The sequence below is a fragment of the Echinops telfairi genome, unplaced genomic scaffold (assembly GCF_000313985.2).
Source record: "Echinops telfairi isolate 266 unplaced genomic scaffold, ASM31398v2 ScPeMD7_9;HRSCAF=40, whole genome shotgun sequence".
NCBI classification, from domain to species: domain Eukaryota; kingdom Metazoa; phylum Chordata; class Mammalia; order Afrosoricida; family Tenrecidae; genus Echinops; species Echinops telfairi.
This window is the reverse complement of record NW_022103906.1, coordinates 73,266,854-73,276,003: the sequence shown is the minus strand read 5'-3', so window position 1 is coordinate 73,276,003 and position 9,150 is coordinate 73,266,854. Positions and strand designations below refer to the sequence as shown.

At 42.1% G+C, this 9,150-nt stretch overlaps 1 non-coding gene across 1 annotated transcript; it reads right to left on the bottom strand.

Annotated features, from left to right (window-relative positions):
• Positions 1–3,580: 3,580 nt before the first annotated feature.
• LOC115868401 lies at positions 3,581–3,738 on the bottom strand. The gene has a single exon (XR_004045573.1). It is a non-coding gene; the product is annotated as a U1 spliceosomal RNA (small nuclear RNA).
• Positions 3,739–9,150: the final 5,412 nt, after the last annotated feature.

Genomic DNA, 9,150 nt, shown 5'->3' with positions numbered 1-9,150 from the left:
CTACCGGAAGGAATCTGGAGCTGAACACAATCCTCGTCGGGTTTGGGTCACACCAGAGAAAATCCTGAAATTGCCTCGCACCAGGTTTAGGTATGTTCATATTAGTGGTTTCCCCCACTTGAAAGGTGAGAAGGGCCAGTTCTGATGCCACATTCTTCTGCATATAGGACAGTTTCTCCGATTCTTCCTCAGAAACGGATGGAATAAGTATTCTGAAATAATACAAGCTTGACACACCATTTGCTGATTGTCAACCATGCAGTGTTCCTTTCTTCTGTTGGACCAAGTGCTTCTTGGTCTAGGTGGACATTCCACATGAGCCAAAGTAAGAGTTCTGGCCTCTCCATTCTTCTGAGGGTTATCCACAGTTTGTTATGATCCACACAGCCAAATGCTTTCGAACAGTCAACAACCCACACATAAAGAGCTTTTTGGTGTTCTTTGCTTTCAGGTAAGACCCACCCGAGGTCAATAGTGCCATCTCAAAAGTTCTCTTCTGAATTCAACCTGAGTTTCTGGTAGCTCCCTGTCCATGAACTACTGCAACCATTGAGAAATATATCTGTAGTGAAATCTTGCTGGTATATGATATCAATGGGATTGTTTGAGTATTTCCTCATTCTTTGACATTAGGAGGAATAGAAATCACTTCCAAATCATAACTACAAACCGAATGGTCTGGGATCTCGCTCCAAAATGTCTTGGTACAGAAAAACAACGGCTGCCAGCCCTTATTAGTATTCCATCAATTTCTGGGGACTTCCTTGTCTCTAATACCTTCAGTGCAACTTGAGATTCTTCCGTCAATATCATCAGTTCTTGATCATGCACTATTTATTAAAATGGTTGAATGTTGACCAATCTTTTTGTGTGTGTCTACAGTGATGGTGTATTCCTTCAATCCTCCGTTCATGTTTCCTGTATCACTTAATATGTATATTTTTTTACCATACTACTACTACGTCCTCACTGCCATGGAATGGATTCCAAGCCATAGTGACCATACAGGACAGAGTAGCCCCGTCTCTGTGGGTTTCCCAGACTCTAACTCTTTCCAGGAGTAGCGTGCCTTGTCTTTCTCCTGCAGCACAACTGGTTTCAAACTGCTGACCTGGCGGTTATCAGGCCAACGCGTAGCGAATAGGCCACCATAGAATCCTTTAATCTTACAGTCCGAGGCTTGAATTTTTCTTCAGGTTTTTTTGTAAACCTGAAACATACTGAATGTGTTCTTCCTTGTCGGTGTTCTAATTCCAGGTCCGTGCACATTGCATTATATTGCTTTACTCTTTTGAAGTTGTCCAGTCAGTTCTTTTACTTCCTCATTTGCTACGTTGTTGTTCGGTGCCATCAAATCAGTCCCGGGGAACCTCTGGAGAGCAGACGGGACTCCGCCCGCTTCTCGTCCAGCCTCACCCTTGTTCTTCGGGTTGAGTCCAGTGTTGCAGCCGCTGTGTCACTCCATCTGGTCATCGAGGGTCTTCCTCTCTTTCCCTGCCCCTTGCCTGCACCAGCCTGATGTCCTTCTTCTACTCACAAGTCCAAAGAACACGAGACCACGGCTCCCTTTCTTCTCTCCACGGAGCATTGGGTGGGATTTCTTCCAAGGCAGCCTGCTTAGTTCTGTTGGCAGTCTCCACTTTCCGTCTTCTTTACCAGCACCATCATTCAAAGGCACTGGTTCTTCTTTGGCTTCCTTTGTTTGCCATCGCTTACTCTATCTTCAGGAGCAAAGTCCAGAGTCCCTTCTGGCATCCACTTCTTTTTCCTTTCTGCCCTACCCTTTGACTGGCCTTTTGCTTTCTTCATGTACTATGTTCTTCCTGCCATCCCTAAACTTATCTGGTCTTCGGACACCACTTTTCAATGCAGCATCTCTCTTATGGAGATTGTATCTAAATTTACCTGGGGTGTACTTAAGATTGTTTTTAGGCTCTTGTGGAATCATTTTAATTTTCTTCAGCTTCAACTGACCTAGGAGCCATTGATGATCTATCCCACAGTTGGCCCTGGCTTTGTTTTGAACGATGATATTGAGCTTCGCCATCCTCTCTTCCCCCAAAGTCAATTTGACTTTCTCCCTTCTTGATGTTGTCAGTTTGATTCCTATGTAGTCCTCTGTAGAGGTCTACATGCATGGTCGTCATTTGTGTTGTTGAAAACTGTATATGCAAAAAGGTATTGGTCTTGCAAAATTCTGTCGTGATTTTCAGCTTCTTTTTAAATCACTAAGGTCATATTTCCAACTACTGATACTTCCACTTTGTTTCCATCTTTCCCACTCCAATCATCAGTGTTATTAATGTATCTTGATTGCATGTCGGATTAATTTCAGACAGAAAAAGATGGTAGAATTCTTTCTTCATCCCTGGCTGTGGTGGTTGGTGTATAAACTTGAAAGATGAGGGTATGGATTGCCTGGCCTTCCTTGTATGCTCACAGATATTGTTGCAGACAGCATTGTATTTCAATATGAATCTTGATGGGAGTGGAAAGCCCCGTGTTCTACTGTAAATCTTTATGGGAGTAAAAAGCCGCTCCCTGAGTGGTAGCTGGTGGTTTTGAATTGCCGACCTGATGTTGAGCATCCTAAGCTCTAGCCACTATGACACCAGGGCTCCTCTTGAAACCTGTTTCACACTACAGAATTCCAGAAACCATCTCTGATGCACAGCGGTGACTTTGCCTGAGGTGCGCTGGCAGGGAATGAAACCTGGGCCTCCCACAGCGAAGGTAAATTCTACTCCTGAAATTATGCATCTACTATCCATCCATCCATCCATCCATCCATCTATTTATCTATGTTGTATTTCTAAATGCCATCTAACAGCTTGGTAAGAAGTATTTACAGCTATATTATGGAAAGAGTTCCAGTCATGCCATTGGACTGCTAACTGCAAGGTGAGTGCTTCAAATCCATTAGCTGCTCTGTGGGAGAAAGATGAAGCTCCCTGTTCCCATAAAGAGTTACTACCTGGGATACCCCACATAGGGTCACTGTGAGTTGGAATCAACTTGATGATAGTGGTTATATTAGTGAGGAGTATGTTTAATCATTAAACATGATTATGTTTGTTATACATGTTATTGTTAAATAACACCTAAACATAATTATTTAATGAATTCACATCTAATTTATTCATAGTAGTACTTCATTGATTTTGAATAATTAATTAAAGTATTATTAAGTCTTAATTACATGCACTTGTGCACACACTACATGCACAGCTAGGCATTCTATGAGCTGTGTTATTTTCTTTGGCTACTATACACCACGATTTTTTTCTCTATCATTTTTTTCTCACCACTTTGCTCCCTTGCCCTGCAAGGTTGTTAAAATTAGAAAATAAATATACAGAATGTCCAGGGACCTTTGAACAATACATAATCTTTTATCATAGGTATATACCATGTACTTTTGGGACATATATTCTAGAACTGTATTTGTTGTCTATTTACATTCAAGTGTATCTTGTATTTTATCTGGTTGCCTACCTCTTCTACAACTTTAGATGAAAGAGTCTGTGAATATAGCCTTTATGCATGACAGAACTCTATATTTCTTTCTTTTTTTTTAATTTGAGAGTGCAAACGAGTCCCCCACTACCACAAATTAGGCAGTCGAGTTTCCACATTTGGGGAAATCGCAGGGGTCAGCACACCCGCAGTTCAATGGATGAGCCTCGCCCTGGGAAAACCACCTTCCTGATCGTGGTGTCTCCCCTGCCAGGTAAGTATGGAGCTGTATCTACCATACAAAGACCAGTGTGTAAAACAGGTAAGTTCTTAATCATTTTTAACTGGTTGGTTGAACAATCTCCTGGGAGAGGCTCTCAAGACCCCAGAGATTCCTAATATCATGTCTATTAGAACTTTCTGAGCCTAGGCGGAACCCCCGAAGAGCCAATGTATCTGTGAGCCCTGACTGGAAACCTGTAGGGTAATATGTACTTTCAGGGGGCAGATGAGGGGGCTTCAAAAAGTTCATGGAAATCTGGAATGAAAACATAAGGGAGTATTTCCGTGAACTTTTTGGAAACTCACATAAACTTCTTTTTGTAATTCTATGAGGTGCGAGCCCACTAAGCTATCACATGCCAATCATTTGTCTTTGTTCTGGAGATGGACGAATGACCCCTCAGAAACAGAGCAAGGTTTTGCACGGGTCTATGATTTTCTCCTTTCATCTGAGCAAATCATTTAAGCTTATTACATCTTTCGTTGTCTTTCCTGTTGAGTTCACAGCGACTTCTCCCATGGGGCTTTGATAAAGAACAACTCAGAGTGATGATTGTCGCGGTGATCTTCGAGCAGATGAGGCAAAGGGCTGCAGAAAGACTTACTGCAATCATAACCCCTCCTGAGCCCCAGGGGTCTACTAAAAAGTGAATTTTGGGTTGAAGTGAAAATTGGGTTTCTCCTCAGTTATGATTAAATAGTAAACCTCTTGCTATGTCAAATAAGTTCATTTGGGCAGCTTATTCCATTTAAATTAAAAGGCGGGTAAAAGGAGTGCGTTTATGGATAAAGTACATCCTGACCCTTTGACTCTTTGATACAAATGACCTGAAAGACTAGAACCGCCATTGGAGAGATTGGAATGGCGCCTGCTACATTTATTAAGCCGATCTGGGTCTGCTTGAGAGGGCTACCGTTGTCTCGATTTCTGTCCCAATCATTGCTGTGGGTGTCGCCCCATGGCCGTGCTGTGTTCCCTCTCACATGCAGGTAAGCTGTCTAGCATCAGTTCTGATGTTTGTGATTTCACATCTGATTCAATTGTTACCAACCAGTTGCTTTGTTTGGAGAATTCAGGGCTTTGATTAGCAAGTTTTAAAAGGTTCTTTTTCTGTGGCTAGATTTCCGTTTCTCCCTAGGTCTTATATCTACTTCCTTCAAACAGGGGATGCTTTGATGTCCGTGGAAACTGATTTTAAAAGAAAAGATACTGCTCTGTGGGGTGGATGGTGGGGATGCTGGCATGGATCCTCTGAGTTTCATTTTATTTCTAACCTAGCTAGGGGAATCCTGTAATTATTAGTGAAAAAAGAAAAAAGTTTGGTGCGTCAACAATGAATTTTGCACAAAACCCATTTAAAATTAAAAAATAATTTGTCATTCAATAAAATGAATGGTTATGAAATATGCATGCCAAGAAAGCATTTATTTGAGTACTTGAATAACGAAAGTTTTGTGTACGTGTTTCTCACTCTTCTTATCTCCATCAAGAACCTTCAGACAGTGAAGTCCCTAATCTTTAAGTGTAATCACTGTGGTTCTTAGTGAAACTTCCTCTACTGAGTGAGAACATAGTAGTTAATAGTTTGCAGACCTACATTCTTCAGAGAGCAGAGTCACGGAGAAATGGTTCCAAAAAACATAATCCCAAAAGATAAAATCAGGATGCGCTTGGGAAAAGAATGTTGATTAATTTTAGTGCATACGGCATTAAATCACACCTTCGTTTAGACCCAATTTATTATTGGGGAATGCTCATCAAGCCTCATTTCGTGAATTAGGACCTCTTTAAAATTTTCATTTTTATTACATCAGATTTATTTAATCATTTTATTAGGAGCTCGTACAACTCTTTTCAGAATCCATACATACATCATTTGTGTCCAGCACATTCGTACATATGTTGCCATCATCATTCTCAAAACACCTGCTTTCTACTTGAGCCCTTGGTATCAATTCCTCATTTTCCCCCTCCCCCCTCCCCTTGAACCCTTGATAATTTATAAATTATTATTATATCATCTCTTACACCAGCTGATGTTTCCCTCACCCACCTCTCCACTGTCCATCCCTCAGGGCAGAGGTTATATGTAGACCTTGTCATCTGTTCCCCCTTTCTTCCTCACCTTCCCTCCACCCTCCCAATATTGCCACTCTCACCGCTGGTCCTAAGGGGTTCACCTGTCCTGGATTCCCTGTATTTCCAGTTCCTATCTGTGCCAGTGTACATCCTCCGGTCCAGCCGGATATGTAAGGTAGAATTGGGATCATGATGGGGGGTGGGGGGAGGAAGCATTCAAGAACTAGATGGAAATTGTATATTTCATCATTGCTACACTGTACTCTGGCTAGCTCATCTCCTCCCCGCAGCCCTTCTGCAAGGGGATGTTCAATTTCCCCCAGATGGGCCCTGGGTCCCCACTCTTCACTCCCCGTCATTCACAATGCTATGATTTTTTTTCCCGTCTTTGATGCCTGATACGTGATTCCTTCGATGCCTTGTCATCACACAGGTTGGTGTGCTTCTTCCATGTGGGCTTTGTTGTTTCTCAGTTAGATGGCCCCTTGTTTATCTTGCAGCCTATGGAACCCCAGATTCTATATATTTTGACAGCTGGGCACCATCATCTTTCTTCACTGCATTTGCCTATGCACCCGCTTTGTCTTCAGCATTCGTGTCAGGGTAGGCTGGTGTGCTCCTTCCATCTGGGCTTTGTTGTTTCTTAGCTAGATGGTCACCTGATTGTCTTCAAGCCTTTAAGACCCCAGATGCTATATCATTTGATAGCCAGGCACCATCAGCTTTCTTCACCACTTTTGCTTATGCACCCACTTTGTCCTCAGCGATTGAGTTGGGACAGGCTGGTGTGTTTCTTCCGTGTGGGTTTTGTTGTCTCTCAGCTAGATGGCTGCTTGTTTATCTTCAGGTCTTTAAGGCTTCAGGTGCTATGTCTTTTGGTAGCTGGGCACCATGAGCTTTCTTCACCACACTTGCTTGTGCACCCATTGTCTTCAGTGACTTCAGGTGTTATATCTTTTGGTAGCCAAGCATCATCCGCTTTCTTCACCACATTTTCTTGTGCACCCAATGTCTTCAGCGATCATGACAGGAAGGTGAGCATCTCAGACTGCTGAATTGTTAGAACAAAGTGTTCTTGTGTTGAGGGAGTACTTGTGCAGGGGCCCACTGTCCATCTGTTTTCTTAATACTCAACCTATAAATATATGTACATGGATCTATTTCCCCCTCATCGTATATAAATATATTTACATCTTTATATGCCTGTATTTAAATCACTATGACTACCCTTTGCCTCCTAGTTCTTTCCTCTATTTCTTTGTACTTTCCTCTTGTCCCACTATCATGTTCTGCCTTCATTTGGGTTTTAGGAATTCCTCTCGGTTACATTGCCCTTGATCCAGCCCTGCCAGACCCCCCACACCCTCCTTGATACTGGATCACCTGTTGTGGCCCCATTACCAACTAAGTGTACAGCACCATCCTCCCCCCAAGAAGAATTCACTTCAGGGGACAGCACTGAAGCTACAGCTCAAGAATTGGGGAAGAGAGACTGGTCTGGTCAGAGAACACAGGAGCCAACAAGAGGAAAAAAAAAAGAGTGAAGCACATCCTGGCTCACCAAGCCCTGAGGAAAATGTTCCTGCTCAGAACAACAATGCACAGAGATGACCACAGGGCCGGCCCCACCACGGGACAAAGCATTCCTCATTGACCCATAGCACCATTGGGGACAACACTAGAGACACGAGATGGGAATTGTGACTGCCATGAGCTCGCCACGCCGAAGCCAGCCTCTGGGGGCATGCAGCAGAGCGGCTGGGGAAGCAGACCAATGAAGTCCCCAGGGATAGAGGAGGTGCCAGGGCATGGCACCCCATCAGACTTGACTGGAAAGCACTTGTGAAGGAAAACAAACAGACCCTGAACTATTCATACGTTTATGTGTGTGTGTGTGTGTGTGTACGTGTGTTGTTGTAGCTATTGTTTGACTTTCTGTTGTTGCTTCGTTGCACTCAGTCTGGTGATGGTACATAGCATGTCTACCTGGAAGGGATAGGCGGAATAAACAAGCCAGAAGAGAGAACAATGGGATGACAGTTCCAGGGGGACATGGGGGTAGGGGAGGTGGGGGAAAGGAAGAGGGTGTTAACAAGCCCAGGCACAAGGGAACAACACGTGATCCAAAATCAGTTACCTCAAATTCTTGTTGTTTTACTTAATTATTTCTTTAATTAAAATCAAGCCCATGGCTTTTTTTTTTTAAAACCCTGGGAGATATTAAAATTCCTCAATGTTTGAAGGACCAGCAACCTTGCTTAAATAGATGCCGTCTTCTGGCATGAAAAATAATTTTTAGATTGCCCTTTAACTCTTAGTTTCAGTACAGAGACAGATTGGGTGACAAATTCAAGGCACCTTTCTGTTAGCTCTTTTGGCCAATGTTCTACCACAGGCCCATATTAATATTTTATTCCTTTTAATATTATTACATGATGCAGGCTTTATTTAAATGGATTTGACGGGTCTCTTGGTTGGTCTGACAACCAGCGGGAAAAATTAATGTTCTGCATTTAATCTCAGCTCAAGGTGCTAAATTAGTTTAGAGGTCAAAACCATCACGCGTATCATGCTAAATTATTGAATGTACTAACTATTAGCTAGCTGTCTATTTATAGGTTTTAAAAAGTATTTACTTCATGCATCTTAGGCTAATTTTTAATCAAATTCCCTTTAAGTATTTTCCCTTATGTGTAACAGCTAATACCATGACCCTTGCAATTGTGGTAAGTGAATAAACTAATGAGAGATGCCAGGTACCTTTCTAATAAATTATGTCTAACTTGCGGTTAATAAACTGCAGAGAGCTTTCCTCCTTTCATCGGTTCTATCTGCAGATCCAACGTTCAAGTATGTTGAGAGAAATAGTGACTTGGTTGTAAGGAAGGTATGATTGTATTTAAGATTCAAATCACAGAGTGCCTTGTAGAGAAGAAATGATGCTGCTGAAAGAAAAGAATATCGTGTCTAGGGACTATATTCAGTTAGTTACAAAATAATTAGAACAATTTTTAAAATGAGATTCAAGGATAAAATGATACTGTTCGCTTTCCTTTAAGAACTTTTTCCATGAGCGTTCTAAGAAGGGAGATATAAAATACGTGTTTGTTACTTACAGTGAAATTATTTCCAGATCTGTGTCATTGTGTATGATTTCAATTTAGAAAATGGGTTGATGCCAACAGCATTGTGAGATCTTTAGAGTGTAGGAGAGTGCATCTTTACTTTTCATGAAAGGAGAGTGATAAAAAAGATGGAACAACATATCAACCTGTGTGATCATGAGGTGTCGAACGATCACTGAAGACAAATGGGTGCATAAGCAAATGTGG